The following is a 14,482-nucleotide window of genomic DNA, read 5'->3' as shown; positions in this document are numbered from 1 at the left end:
CAATTTGAATAAAAGAAGTTTTGAATGCTTAGAAATGAGATTAGTAGCAATTTAGCAAATAACTAGAAAATGTCTAATTTATATGAATCCGAAAATAGTCATATATCAAACTCCGTTGCGGATTTTTTTTTTTTTTTTTTTTTTGAGAGGGTGTGTAGTACGGAATATTGTTATTTAAAGAATGTGAATATAGCATAGAATGTCATTACAGTTATAACTCCTCTGCATCATCTCAAGGCCCAAGCGGTTTAAAATAATTAATAATGATGTGTATTGAAAGTTGCTTGTCTTATTATTTAAAATAATAAGTTTATGTAATATTTCTCAATTTAGTTGCACAATTCCTTTCAGAGTCGTTTATGTCAGCATGCTACATCGCTATTTTCACTTTTAATACTAATTGATATATTTTTTCTCAATTTTCGATAACAAAATTTTAAAGTTGTGCGCCTAAGAGAAGCAAAAATAATTTTGTGCTGCAACAGCTCATGCAGCTCACATTCATATTATTAAGCAATGGTTTACTCTTTCTTTGTTGGAGTAAATTATAATTTTCTAATAACTGTTGTAAACAAAATGTAAGCATATGAAACAATGAACGAAACAGTTATATTTTATTCCGGTGGGAATCTTCAATATGGTCGTTTTCATAATTCTGAGATATGGCGACATTTTGCACCTGTAAAACGAGTTCCATTGTCCTAGAATACATTTTGCGGTAAAGCCCGTTATAGTGACTCAGACGAGAAGCAAGCCAATGCAAAGTTTAATAGGGTTAGGGAAAAAGGAACTCAATGTGGCCTAGATTTTCAATTAAACTCTGTAGATTTCAAGGTTATAAAACAAAGTCCCCTCTTCTTCAGGAACAAAATTATTTTTTCTTGAAGGAAGAAAGTTTCCTCTTCTTCAGGAACAAAAATATTTTTCTTGGAAAAAGAAAGACCTATGTCTGTTCGCTTCTAAAATCGTTAGAGTTTTTATTCAAAAACCGTTTTAAGGGTTGACTCGATTTCTGCGCACTATGTTCCTAATTTAAGAATATTCTTACTTAAAAGTTAAATTCATTTACCATCTAATATAAAAAACTCCATCATCTAAAAATAAAAATAAATGAAAGTGTTTGCTTAAGTTTCTTGCAGGCATTATTTTGATGCATTTATGACTACGCCTTTATTGCGAGGGATAACATAAAAATGACATTAATAACTGAGGTATTTGCCCTGTATAAATGCTAATGGTGTAAATAAGAGTGGTAATTACGTTAATGTGGTAAAATGTCTTCTATGATTAATATTATTTATAATAATGGCACAAGTACACTAGAACTGTTGTCTCCGCAGCGGCAATATTCTTAACAATCAAGAACAATAATAATGTTGTGCTCGCAATTTTGGTAAAAAATAACAATTTCTAATTTTTACGCAAAATGATAATTTATTTCTTATTATTCTAGAATTTTATTTAAAAACCTCAAACTAATTCCATAGTGTTACTCCGAACTATCAATATGGAAAAGAAGGGAAACGTTTTCCCTCATTTTCCAAATGAGGATAGGGAAATGACAATTAATCAATTTAAACAAAATTTTCGGCAATTACAATGAAAATTATAATTATATTATGTGTTTTATTTTCTCAATATCTATGAATAAAATAATTACTGACAAATTATTTTCATTCGCAGATTATTCTCACGGAAGCTCAGAAATCTACAAATGTATTCGTTACATAAGCTTAATAAAATGCAACATGTATCAGAAAATAATACCATTTGTGCTTGGATGAATTATAAGGTTTTTCTCCCGTCTTCTTATCGTGCCTTCGTGGTGTAGTTGTCTACACGCTGGGCGCGTATTCCAGAGGTCCGCGGTTCGATTCCCGGCGAAGGCGTTGCTCATTTTTCAACTTGCCTGCTAACAAAAAATCCTAATAGCTCTAGAAGTGGCGCCCGAACTAAAAGGGTGGTGGGTGATGATACTCCACACTCAGGATTCGGCTACTGGGTCCCCTAAAACTCCAGTCGCCATTTAAAAGGGGGAGTATATAAAGTATTTCTCTCGCCTTCTTAACGGGCCTTCGTGGTGCAATGGTCTGCACTATTGGCACGTATTCCATAGGTCCACGGTTCGATTCCCGGCGAAGGCGTTGCTCATTTTTTCAACTTTTCTGCTTCCAAAAAATCCTAATAGCTCTACATAATTAACTGGAGATACTTTAAGTTTATGCCCTGTTCTCTTCTACGAGAAGTGTAAGAAAAGATGTTAATCTTTGGAAAGCTTCGGTGGTGACATTTTACCCCATAAATGTTAAAAGATTAATTTTTACTGCATTCTCTCTTGATTGTAAGCTTTTTTTTTTGCCACAATACTTGGGGGCTGTATACCTTCGAAAACTGTTTTTTAAATTTTAAGTTTGTGCATTTAATTTTGGCTTTAAAGTAATTAATGATGAAAAAATGAAAAAGCTGAGTTATTTAATGACCATTAATTTTGTATTTTTGGCAAAAAAAACAGCAATATTTACAATAAATTAGAAACACTGTGTTAAAAAAAGTATAATATATTTTCTTATTTTGTAAAATGCAAACCCATCATAATTATATTCTCAAGGAGATAGACTATTAATTTAAAGCTAGGAAGTTACTTAAAAAGTTTTTAAGGTAGAATGTGTAATATAACAAAGAAACGTATGCTGCACTTATCAATTAGTAAATAGTCTGTCTCCTTACAGGAAGTGTTCTAAACATGTATACCAAATTGCATACGATTTCAATTATAATTTTTAAAGATAATGTGTTTCTTGTTAGCATTAAAACACGAAAAATAAAAAAACAAGATAAACGCATTTTAAGAATTCAAACACTCGATTTCCTACTTTTAATCAGTTTGTAAACTTAAAATTCCTCTGATTTATAACTAATGTTCTCTTGTTTTTCAAAATTTATATTTTTTGTGCTTTTTTTCAGCTTTTAAAATTTTTCTCTGCTTTTTAAAGTCAAACAAGGAAATGCCGTTTTGCATAGTCGATACGGTAAACTTCAAACGTTTGTAGTGTATTAACCAATATGTATACCAAATTTACCATATCTGTACATAATCTATACCAATATCTATCTATACCTATAAAAATTAATGAATATTACTCAGTAATAAATAGATAAAAACGCTTATCAGCAATGTAAACACAGAATCAAAACCCGAGCGAAAATGTGTTAGTGATTTCATAACACACAGCTTGAAAATATGCTAGAACTTTGTTTTGTTGCAATCATAAGAATACCTTTTAGTCTTTTAAATGCAATTAAATAAAGTTTTAAGCCCTAAAAATAAAAGTAAACAACTCTGACACACTTCGCCCCTTTTATAAATATCTACGTCTTGTGCATTTCCGGTATGCTTTTCGAGGACAACGTGTCAAATAAAATATCATAACTCCGAAATTTAAATGAAACATAAATTTAAATGAATGTAAGAACAAAATTCAAACAGTTTTGGAAACATAAGAAATAAGACTTTCATCGAGCGTAAGAAAAAAAGGAGTTCTTTTACCAAAATCTCGGTTTCTAAGGTATACAACCCCTTAATATAAAGCTTATTTAGATGAGTGTTGTAGCATTAAAAGTGTGATCGGTATTTCTTCTTCACTAATCCTAAAGAAATAAAATATCATGCAGTTTATGAATGCACTGTTAAAAGAGAGTTCAATTAAGACTTAAAAGAAGCAGCAGCGTCATCATCAAAATATAGCTCAGTAAATTGACACACAATTCAAACATAATAATAATTATAGGTTAAGCACAATAATTAGTGGTAATTAATAATAATATTAATTAGTGTTAAGCAACAAAAAATAAAGTAATTTATTAGATTTATATTTTTTGGAAATAAGCATGGTGGGTTACAGTATGTACAAGCGTTAAACGCTCCACTACGCTGCTCTAGAGTTGCTGTAGAAACTTTATCTTCGTAATATTCCTCAGACTAGACTCTCTGTCGAAAATTTCTCTTCGTAGTATTCATGATCTCAATGCGAATTTTGCTTTGCGATTAGATTTGAATAATTTAGGCCTAGTTCTTTTACACTTTTATTGAAACACCAAACATTTTGCTGAATTCTGTGTCTTTAAATTTTCTTACTTGGCACAGCTGATTATTCCTTTTTTCATCAGGAGAGTAATCACTGTTTGCACTGCTTTGAAATTTTATAAGGAATCTTTTGTTTTAGAATTTGTATCTTTAAAATGCTTTTCTGTTATGGTAATTCTTCTCGGTTTTATATGTTTGACAGCTAAATTAAACGTGCTTCATTTAAAATGGGCAGTTCTCTTTTAATTTAAATTTTTAAATGGGGATTTCGCTAAATTGAATATTAACAAATTTAAAATTACATAAATAAGGAAACCTTATGTAATCCGTACTTCAGTCCGGAAAACGTAAATCTAATCTTGAACTGACATTTCCTCTAAAGACATTGAAGATACGATTTGAAAGTTACATTAAGGTTATGTTAAAAATTTCTAAATTTAGTCTAGTATAATATTATGCTAAAACTGGAAGAAGTAAAAAACCAACCTTCTATCGCTATCTACAGAAGTTAACAATATGTTTTTCTTTTAAAACTACAATTTTCGATACTATATGAAAGAAGGATAACAGCTCGTGTATTAATAAAGTAATCTTCTTAATAATTTCCAAATTCTTATTTTTTTTCTCTTTCGGCAAAGTATTTTGGAGCAAAGAAGGAAAACTGATCCTTTTTTCGAAGGTTTAAATTCCAAGTTTTCAGTTCGATGGAGAGGAAAATGTTCTGTCTTTGGCGTCAAAGGGGCGCTACCTTAAGCGCACTTTTTGCGGCAACCCTCGCTCTTACGTCCCTCAGGATTTGACAAAGTGGCGCCGCCTGGCGGAGATGACGTCAAGCGTGACTTCCCCGCCCGTTCTGCGAAACACGTGGTTTCTGAGCTGTGCGAAACTTCGGACTGCAAGAGAGATTGCGGGTGGGGTGCTTGGGGAAAGCCCCGCGGGTGTCATTTACTACCGATCCTACTTAACAGGTTGCTAGGCTTCCTCAGGATGAGAGACTCACAATTTTGGGAGATGGAATTTTGGTCTTAAATTTACAAACTCAGAGAAATGTAAGTTCAACAGTGTAAAGATAACCACAAATGAAGAATTATTCTAAGCCATAAACGAACACAACAATGTTTACAGATAAATCCATCATATGAATTTAGTAGAACGCAATGTGCTTTTGTAAGTAACATGAATTATGATCGGGCCAATTCTGATGGAACGATTAAAATTTACGTGTCATCCCATTCTATGAGAATTAATTTGAAGAGAACATTCCTACATTCAAAAAAGCTTAATGTTGCTGATTTTCCCTCCTTGAAACATGCAAAGATTTGTCTATAATCATGCATGCGAATGCATTGATTTTTCACCAACTTTCAGCTACATTTATTAAAAGTCTTCTGTTAAAGTTCTACATTTATTAAAATACGCTGAGCCATATTTGACAAATATTGATTTACTAGAGGATATACCTTTCACAAAATAGAGGACTGAAGAATAAGCAGTAATCTTGCTCAGGTATTGTTGTCCTTTAATTTCATTTCACTGTTTACTTCAATTTAATTCATAGAAATTCACAACACAGGCAGACTGTTTTTTTTAATCACTTAATGATTTACATGACATATGCTTATTCACGAGGATTACAATTTACATTGTCTTTTTACTTGACACATTTCAGTTTTACTCAAACCATGGAGCTTGACTATTAAAAATATCTTTAAATGCGTGCGAACGGAAAGCTTCGGTAATTTAAGAATTATTTTTGATAGATTTTTGCGGAAAACATTCTACTGATTGATATATGTAATCTTAATATACTAGTAGTAGAACATAATTTCTGCGAGTGGCTTAGAGCTTGACTAAAATATCTACAAGTTACTTAAATACATTCTACAAGGGTTTAGAGTCTTAATGCAGGCTTAGACTTGAGTAAAAATTTCTTACGTTTCATGAAGATTTTTATATTTTACTTTTTGATTTTTATTTAAAGTATTTTTCTATCGAATAACAGGCACTTGCCCTTTCTCAGCATTGGTCACTCCTAAAGCCAGAAGTGGTGGCCATTTTACTGTGGAGGCACCTAATAGGTGGCCACCGTTACCATCTATGAAAGGACAGACAATTTACATCCATGCCTTCTCCGGGATTCGAACCTGGGCCCTTCGGTATCGTATTGGGCTCTGAGTGGCTTTATTTTAACTATAGTTCTAATTATATGTGCTGTTTCTGTAGTATAATCCGTTAAACCTCAGTAATTGCGCAGCGAAATGAAAGTTTTAATGCTGGAAAGGGTGTTTGTAATTTTTCTGGAGATTATTACTTATGTTTCATGAAAACGAGCTTCTGCTTAATAATTAAAATTTGATAACTAAATTTAGATACAGATATGAAAGAATCTGCAATGACAGAGGTGTAATTTAACAATCAAACGATTCTTGACATTTGATGCAAAATAAAATCTTCAGTCTTAAAATTAAAATTATAAATAACTTAATTAATTCAGAGGCATTTAAAAATAATTTCGTAGGAAATTATTAATATATATTTACAATATTTTTTATACAAGGTGGCCCACAAAAATTGCACCAACTCTTTTACGCATGTGCGCAGCGCACTAGCAGACACACACACACACAAAAAAGTACAGCCTCCTCCAAACACAGTATTGAAGACGGGGTATATTTTCGTGGGTCATCAGTATTTCTAAGTAATATAATGCTAAATGCATTTAATTCTTATAGTTAGCAATGCATTTAATTGGAAATTCTTATAATTTGCAATGCATTTAATTGGGAAGTTTTTAAAACATTTACACCATTCTTGTAAATTTAAAAGCATATATGTGACGCCATATGCGTATTTAAGTACATAATAATTCCTTGACGAGGAGTTATTATCATTCTGACGCTCTCAATCTTAGTTCAGTGTGCTACGGAAACTCGAATCATGACTGAGAGCTGGCATTAAGAACGTAGGGAACGTATTTTTATCCAGTATGAATTTTTACTATAAAAATGCTGATTAGCTTTGGTAGAATTTCTATTTCTGTATTTAAAGAAGACGAAAAAATTTGAAACGTATTTATATTGTAAAATCAAAAAATTTACATCATGTAAATTAAAATTTACATGATGCATTGAATAAATTATGCAAAAAAGGTTTCAGTAGCATTGTCTGTCTGTACATTTTGATTCAAAATTACTAAAAATATAGCTTAACGACAACACCACTAAGGTAGTTTTCACACCATCTTGAAATCAGAGCGTTCTTGTGAAGCAAAATAGTACTAAATGAAGAAACTGTTCCCATTAACTTATATAGGAAAAGGCTCTGAATGTTCCCATGTCTTCAAAGTAACTTATCAAATCCTATTAATCAGTATTTAAAACCTAGAGTATTATTATAAGAAACGTAGGTGACAGAAATATTAATTGTACATTGTAGTTTTACCTACCGAAATTTAAAAGGGATGAGTAGCACCCGAATGTTTAAAGAAGCAGCAGTAAAGAAAGTTGAGATATCAGAGTTACTGTTCGAAAATTTATTAATAACTTTCGTAGTCTGTATCCATCAAAACAATATGTCTGTAATTTTATTGCTTTACCGGCCCAAAATTAAAAGTCTACATGATTTTTAATTAAAGGGAGATTGTCGGTGTGCTATTTGCACAAAACTCCAAAACTCAGGAATAATACTTTTTTATGCCCTCCTAATAAACGAAGGAAATCCCACTAAAAACAACAAAAAAAGCTTGAAAAGCTTAAAACCATATTTTAGCCTTGCTCTTGTTTCCTAATCAGAGGTATTATTAACAAGAACGTTGGTTGCTATAAAGAGTCATTTATTCCTATGAATGGGACACTTGATTGAGACTGCAAGTCCTTATTTTTATATTTCAGATGTTGTAAAATTTTACATACAGAATAAATATTATTGAAAATTTACTATATGCTAAAGTCAAAATGAATTATATTAAGGTTAATGTTTTACTTTTACAGATATCAAACCAATTATTTAATCATAATTATTGATCGTAAGCACGAATTCAAAATCTTTTTGCAAAGAACTTTTAAGTCGTAGCTTTAGGTTTCCTATATATATGTATGCATATAAGTTTTGACATATGTAAATATGATACTCATCAATTATTAAATTTTAAAGGAGATATTGACATCAATTTCTAGCTTAATTTATATTATTTTTCTTTTATAGATAAATATTAGTAATTAATTAGTATAAGAGTTATAATTTGTTTTAAATTTACAATCTTACACAGATAGTTCTCATTTAATTTCAAATGTTCAGTTTGTTAAAGAATTCTAAATTCACACCAATATTTTTGCAACAGATACCTTACCGAGATGTTATATATCTTTCCGTTGCTTAATGTTTGATGTTTTTTAAAGTCATTTATCTTTTTTACAGACTTTTTATTATTCGAACATCCATCATCGATGAAAATTGGCAACTTTTGCTGTTAGGCTAAACATGGTCTTAATTTATCTGTCATATGGCATGACATATTGCTACTGTGGGGGAGTCATTTACTGTCTAATAAAGTAAGTGAAGGTTTATTCCTTAATTCAAATATTTACGTAATTATTCTCAATTGCTTTTCGTATTTATGCTATTTGAAATACATTTAAATTGTACCAATTTCATAATTATGAAAATTTTCAGAATTGCTATGATTAAGAAAGAGTTCCTAACGCCATATATGAAGTATCTAGGGATTTTTAATTTCTTGCCCTTCAAATTTTCTCTAAACCCCTTTCATATATCTGTTTCTAATTATATACATTGCTGTGTATTAGACCTTTTATATTGTTATATTGTATTCATAGTCCTTTATATTTAAATGATAAATATTATAAAAATGTGCTTCATTAAAGCCAAGCACAGGGTTGTTGCTTTGCCTAATTTTATGTGCATCACTATTTTAATTAACATAAAATATTTCTAACAGTCCTAATATTTTAGTCCGGAATCATTTGCACCCAGTTAACTATTTAAAAAAATTAATTTAATTCATATTTTAGTAACACTATTCGCAAAACATGATGGCGTGTTAATAACATCTCTAACTGATGTAATACGTGATATATATAACTGATATGCTTTATATTTACATAATTTATTATACTATATACATTCATCTAATTACTGTAATTGATGAAAGATACTTCTAATGCTATATATTTACATGGAAATTTTTAATTGATTTTATTTTTCACAAATATTTTAAAAATATTGTTATATTATAAGGTATTTCTCACGCGTTTTTTGGCATGCCTTCGTGGTGTGGTGGTCTGCACTCTGGGTGCGTATTCCAGAGGTCCGCGGTTCGATTCCTGGCGAAGGCGTTGCTAATTTTTCACCTTGCCTGCTTCCAAAAATAATCCTAATGTCTCTACAATATTATTCGAAGCTGTGTCAAAAAATACTTTAGTTATATTCATTTCATTTTATCAGACATCGAAAACTATAACGCCTTTTGTGTTTGTTAGTATTATTTAGTTTCTTTTTTAGCTCTTGGGTTTACTAGTATTGCGTGAATTGTTTAGTCTGCTTTCTAATTCTGGTGCAACTTCTGAATTTTTATTTTTTTATTTTTTTTTAAATTCTTCGGCTAGCGATTTCTTCTATTTTCCTCTTATTTATCTCAAAACTTTCATTTCTAAATTGATTCCATATCAGTGATATTGCCCGTTAAATTAATTTTGAATGAGTCTTTATTTTATCTGTGTCTAGCAATGCTTAATTTTATGTTTATTTTATGCTGTCATACAAATCTAACACATATTTCTCCAAGTTTATCTTTCAGTATGTTAACTTGGTGTTTATCCACTGGTAAATTTCCCTTTCTGATTTTTCCACAATTTACCTCCTTATACAGCATGCCACCGTCTACCAATGATCAAAATATGTATGCTTAACATTAGATTTAAGGTAATGAGGATCGAAACTAGCTAAGCGTTATAGATTACTTCTACTGTTAAAAGTAATAAATACGGAATCAGAATGTTGACAATGTCCTATGCATAGAAAATTCAGCTGAATCAGCTGTATAAAAATGAATGAAGGAAACTGCTAATCTGGAAACTCCGGCAAATAAATTTCTGCTAAAGTCTAAGAAAACTAAAAAAAGTGTTCAGTTCAACTAAATGTAAATTTCAAACATTTTCGAATGAAACTGCATGACTGCAGCCATAAACACACTAAAATGGATGGAGAAATCATAATTTAAATGTATGTGTTAAAAAGAAACGAAAATAAATGTTTGTCTAAATAAACTAAAAATAACATAATTTACGAAATAACTATAATTAATTATATAATTAATTATTTATTTCGTATTATTAACATAATACGAAAAAAATTAAATTGGATACAAGCTGCATTGAACGAAACTTCTCAATTATGTTGAAGAGCAACTATTCAAGTGATGATGCTTCTAAATCCATCCTCTCGATTTGTATAATCGCTTTTAATGCGCTGAAAATTAGCAACAAAGTAATTTAGATTCCTTAAAAAGTAAGCATTACAATTTCTTGTGCAAAATTCGCTTGACAATCTCTAAACATACTTATATATAAAGTTGTAAAATCGAATTATTGGTGAATAGAAGTTCGCATTTGAAAGCAAGAAATTAAAACATTTTCTGTTACGCGCTTTGTCTACTAGTATTTTGTTTTGAAAAGCAGAATTTAGTAATAATTCTTGAACTTCTTGAATGGGGTTTTTGTCAGATTTCCGTTTCAGAAGGAGAAAAGAATTCTTTCGCATTTGAGGTAAAGTTATTTTATTTGGTTAATGCCAAAGTACCCGAGGATAATCTGCTTAAGGGAAGGAATATCGTCGGAAAGGACGTGTTAAGGAAAGTGGTTTTGTATTCATGGTACACATGGAGAAAACCGCAAAATTTCCATGCAGCCAGCCAAGCTACCGAAATTTGAATCCGGAACGAACTAGCAGTGTTTAGTGACCTTATCACTCGGGGCTGGGTAGTCGTTAAAGGTACAAAAAGGTCATTTTTTGTGCATCTGCACGACAGAGGTCTAGATTTTCGGGTCCCAGGGTTTACTTGAAAGTCGTAATGCAAGAGAGCGTGTACTGCTGGTAAAGCAGTCGTATCATTTCTGTAACATAGTGCTTTGCATTGATCAAAGCATCTCTCTAGTCTTTCATAAACGTGTAAAATATTTTATAATTTAATTTAAACTTCGATGCAGTGATTGAGTAAAGCAAAAGCTCAACGCTATTTGCGCTTTTAAACTGTTTTCATGATAGCTAAAACTTTCAGAAAGTTTTGCTTAGCCAAATGAGGTACTAATTAAAAATTTTGGTAAAAGCGAGAGAGAGCAAATTTTTGGCAACCGAAGGATTATTGCAGCAGACAGATTATGTGAGCTATGTTGGATACTATGAATTTCGAAGCAAATTATTCATGCAGACACGGGGGAGATAATATAAAATTTCAAACTTAGCTGCATAATAAAATAACAACAGAGAATAAACAGAGCTACAAAATGTGGAAAATATACTCATTATAACATATTTTTTCCTTTTGTACTGCAATTCGGTTTTATTTTATAAATTAAATTTTGTTAATAAGAAGTCATATCCAAATATAGGGTAAACTTTCGGCTTCATCGGCGACTGGAAATCATTATTTTCTAGTCAGATAATTATCAGGATACTTCTATGTGCTATGGATGCTCCTAATTATTTTCTCTGTTGTTTATTCAAATATTATTCAACAGATTGCTCTCTTACAGTACCAGTTTTGTTTTATACAGTTAGTGTCTCTGTCAAGTACACTGTTTCTAAAATCTATGGCAGCTTTTTCTCCAGAAAGTGTTACTTCAGTCGGTCTCCACTATCTGACATTGATTTAGACTTGAACCTACGATTTGATAATCTGCAAAAGAGCGCACTATCAGATGGTTGACAGCTTCTCGTACTAATTTGGTATCACATATTAATTTAATGAATTCTGAAATGGCATTAGAACGCTTTTCTTTGATTTGGATTTTACTGTAACAAAATAGCTTCTATTTTTGCTCCACTAAAGTGCTGTATCATAATTTATAATCGAAATAAAATTCGCTCCCGTAAGAATATACGTATTTTAATTACTTTTGCATGGCACTGTCGTTTAAGTGAAAACTTTCATTGCCAGTTATTTAGAAGTTTCTTAACTTCTTGAAAGTTTCTCTTATGTCCATCGTAATATTTTCATGTAGTTCGTTTTTATTCTCCAACATTAATTTCATTTTAGTTGCATTTAACTGCAGAAAAACGCTTATATTTTCTGTATTTGTGGTTTAAAATACATTATTAAAAATAAATAAGGATTTCAAAACTTCAGTAAGAGTCTCGGGTAAAAAACACATTTGTGTATGTTTGGAAATATAAGCATGCATACACATACGTATGTGTATTTTAATCTTTTACTTCGATTAAAATCTTCAAGAATAAGAGAGGAAGGCAATCGTATTAAAGCTATAAAGTGTAGATTTTAAAATTTTATAGTCGAAATTTAGCTTAATTGCTGGCATATACTTTCAAACATTCACAAGATATTCCTAAGAACATTACTATCTGCTTTACGTTAATCGGTCTCGGAAAGAGAAGTATAATGAGCAACAATTTGAAGCTAGCTATGTATCAGAAATTGGTGTGATTAAAAAATAATTACAACACCAATAGATACATTGTTCTTCGATGAACATTTTGATTGATAAGAAATGCTAAATATTACTATAATATATCTAAAATGTTTTTCGAAATTGCGATTTTAATTTTCCAGTTTTGGTCCATGTTATGCTACAGAAGGAGATATTAAGAATATAATATTTCCATTTTGATATTTCTCTTCATTTTTACTACTTAGTATTGAGGAATTTCTCTTTTCTTTCTTAAGCATTTTTAAGTTAGTTTGCAATTTTGAATTAATTTGAAGCATTTAAATACCCATCCGATTGATGATGACTGTTTATATTTCGCTAATCATACTTCCAGTCGCGTGTCTCTGTCTACGTGTTTTCATAATATAATGCCTCACCGTCGGATGAAAACCAAATAATCGGCATATTTTTATTAATAATTTGAAGACCACTTTTCTTCATTCTGCCTCAAGTTAGAGTTCAAATTTAAGGTTTACTGAAACTATGAACGTTGTGAAAATCGCAGTACTACTATCTTTGAATAACTATTAAATAAAAATGCTTCAATTAGCTACGGCGCTAACCTATACTGAAAATGGCGTGCTTTGAGGCTAAAGCTAAAGGCATCAAATAATATAACAGATTGATAAAAAATATATAATCACTATTTCACAGCGGAAATCCTCTGAAAAATTAAGCTAAAACGACACTCATTACGGGTAAGTAAACATATGCCCAGACTGTTTGGCTAAGATCGTTTGACCGTTAAAATCGAGGGGGGTACCCTGTACCCCGTTTCGCTTTGATTTATTAACGGATTGTCGTCATAGCCTGTCAGGAACTATATATTTGCTACAGAATGTATCAAATCATATCTACTATAGTAAATATGATTTGATAGGACATTAAAATCATATTTACTATAGTGAATATGATTTGATAGGGCCAACGTTTAGGTAATGAAAGTTGGTTGGTCCTAAACATGAAATTAAAAAACGTTGATTTTAGACATGAAATATAAATTACGCAGTTCCTCGAAGCAGGATAGAAATTTTTCTAAAAACAACTTAAGCACTTAGAATAAGAGGGTTGTTAATATCAATTTTATGTTTTTTTTTTTTTTTTTTTTTTTTTTTTTTTTATGATTTTCGTACAACAAAGTTTGTATTAACAAAACGACAATTATTCTTTCACTAAGTAAGCACAAATGGACCTACAAGTTACGTACAAAATTAGAGAAATATAAACGAAAGTCTTTACTAACATAGGCCACTTTTCAACACATATTAAGTAGCAAATCTGAATGCTGGTAAGAATGTATCGCATTTCCCATTCAGCGCTCTCATGGTGTAAGTGTTATGCCATCCAGATAGCAGTTGTAAGATTAGCAGTTAGAATTCCGACAAAACTGGAATTCAGGTCTCACATACGTATAAATACGTATAAATACGTAATAAAATACACATACGTATGTGTATGCATGCTTATATTCCTTACGCTGGAAAACCTAATAGCTTTTAAGTACATTCCACCCATATTTAGGGAGAAACTATAAAACAAAAATGTTTAGTCTTAGGAATAAATATTTTTGTATTGGATAAAACAGTTCCAACTTTGTAGTTGAACATATAAAACTATGCAAATATCTTCACGATTTGTGTAGAAGAATATTTGATCTATCAGCGCTTGATTAAAATTTTATGAACTAAGCGGGGTTTAGCTGTTTATATGCACTGAC

The 14,482-nt window shown here is 30.9% G+C and overlaps 1 long non-coding RNA gene across 1 annotated transcript in view; it reads left to right on the top strand.

Annotated features, from left to right (window-relative positions):
- The window catches only part of LOC146993418 (uncharacterized), a 403,725-nt gene that overhangs the window by 184,446 nt on the left and 204,797 nt on the right, over window positions 1-14,482 (top strand). Inside the window, exon 2 of the long non-coding RNA XR_015038754.1 lies at window positions 8,501-8,634. This is a non-coding gene — a long non-coding RNA (uncharacterized LOC146993418). The remainder of the gene's footprint in view (window positions 1-8,500; window positions 8,635-14,482) is intronic.

This window comes from Stegodyphus dumicola, chromosome X1 (assembly GCF_044657685.1).
Source record: "Stegodyphus dumicola isolate Sdum_Otavi_A_Nest chromosome X1, ASM4465768v1".
Lineage (NCBI taxonomy): Eukaryota > Metazoa > Arthropoda > Arachnida > Araneae > Eresidae > Stegodyphus > Stegodyphus dumicola.
The sequence above is the reverse complement of the archived record's forward strand: the minus strand, read 5'-3'. Positions and strand labels throughout refer to the sequence as shown.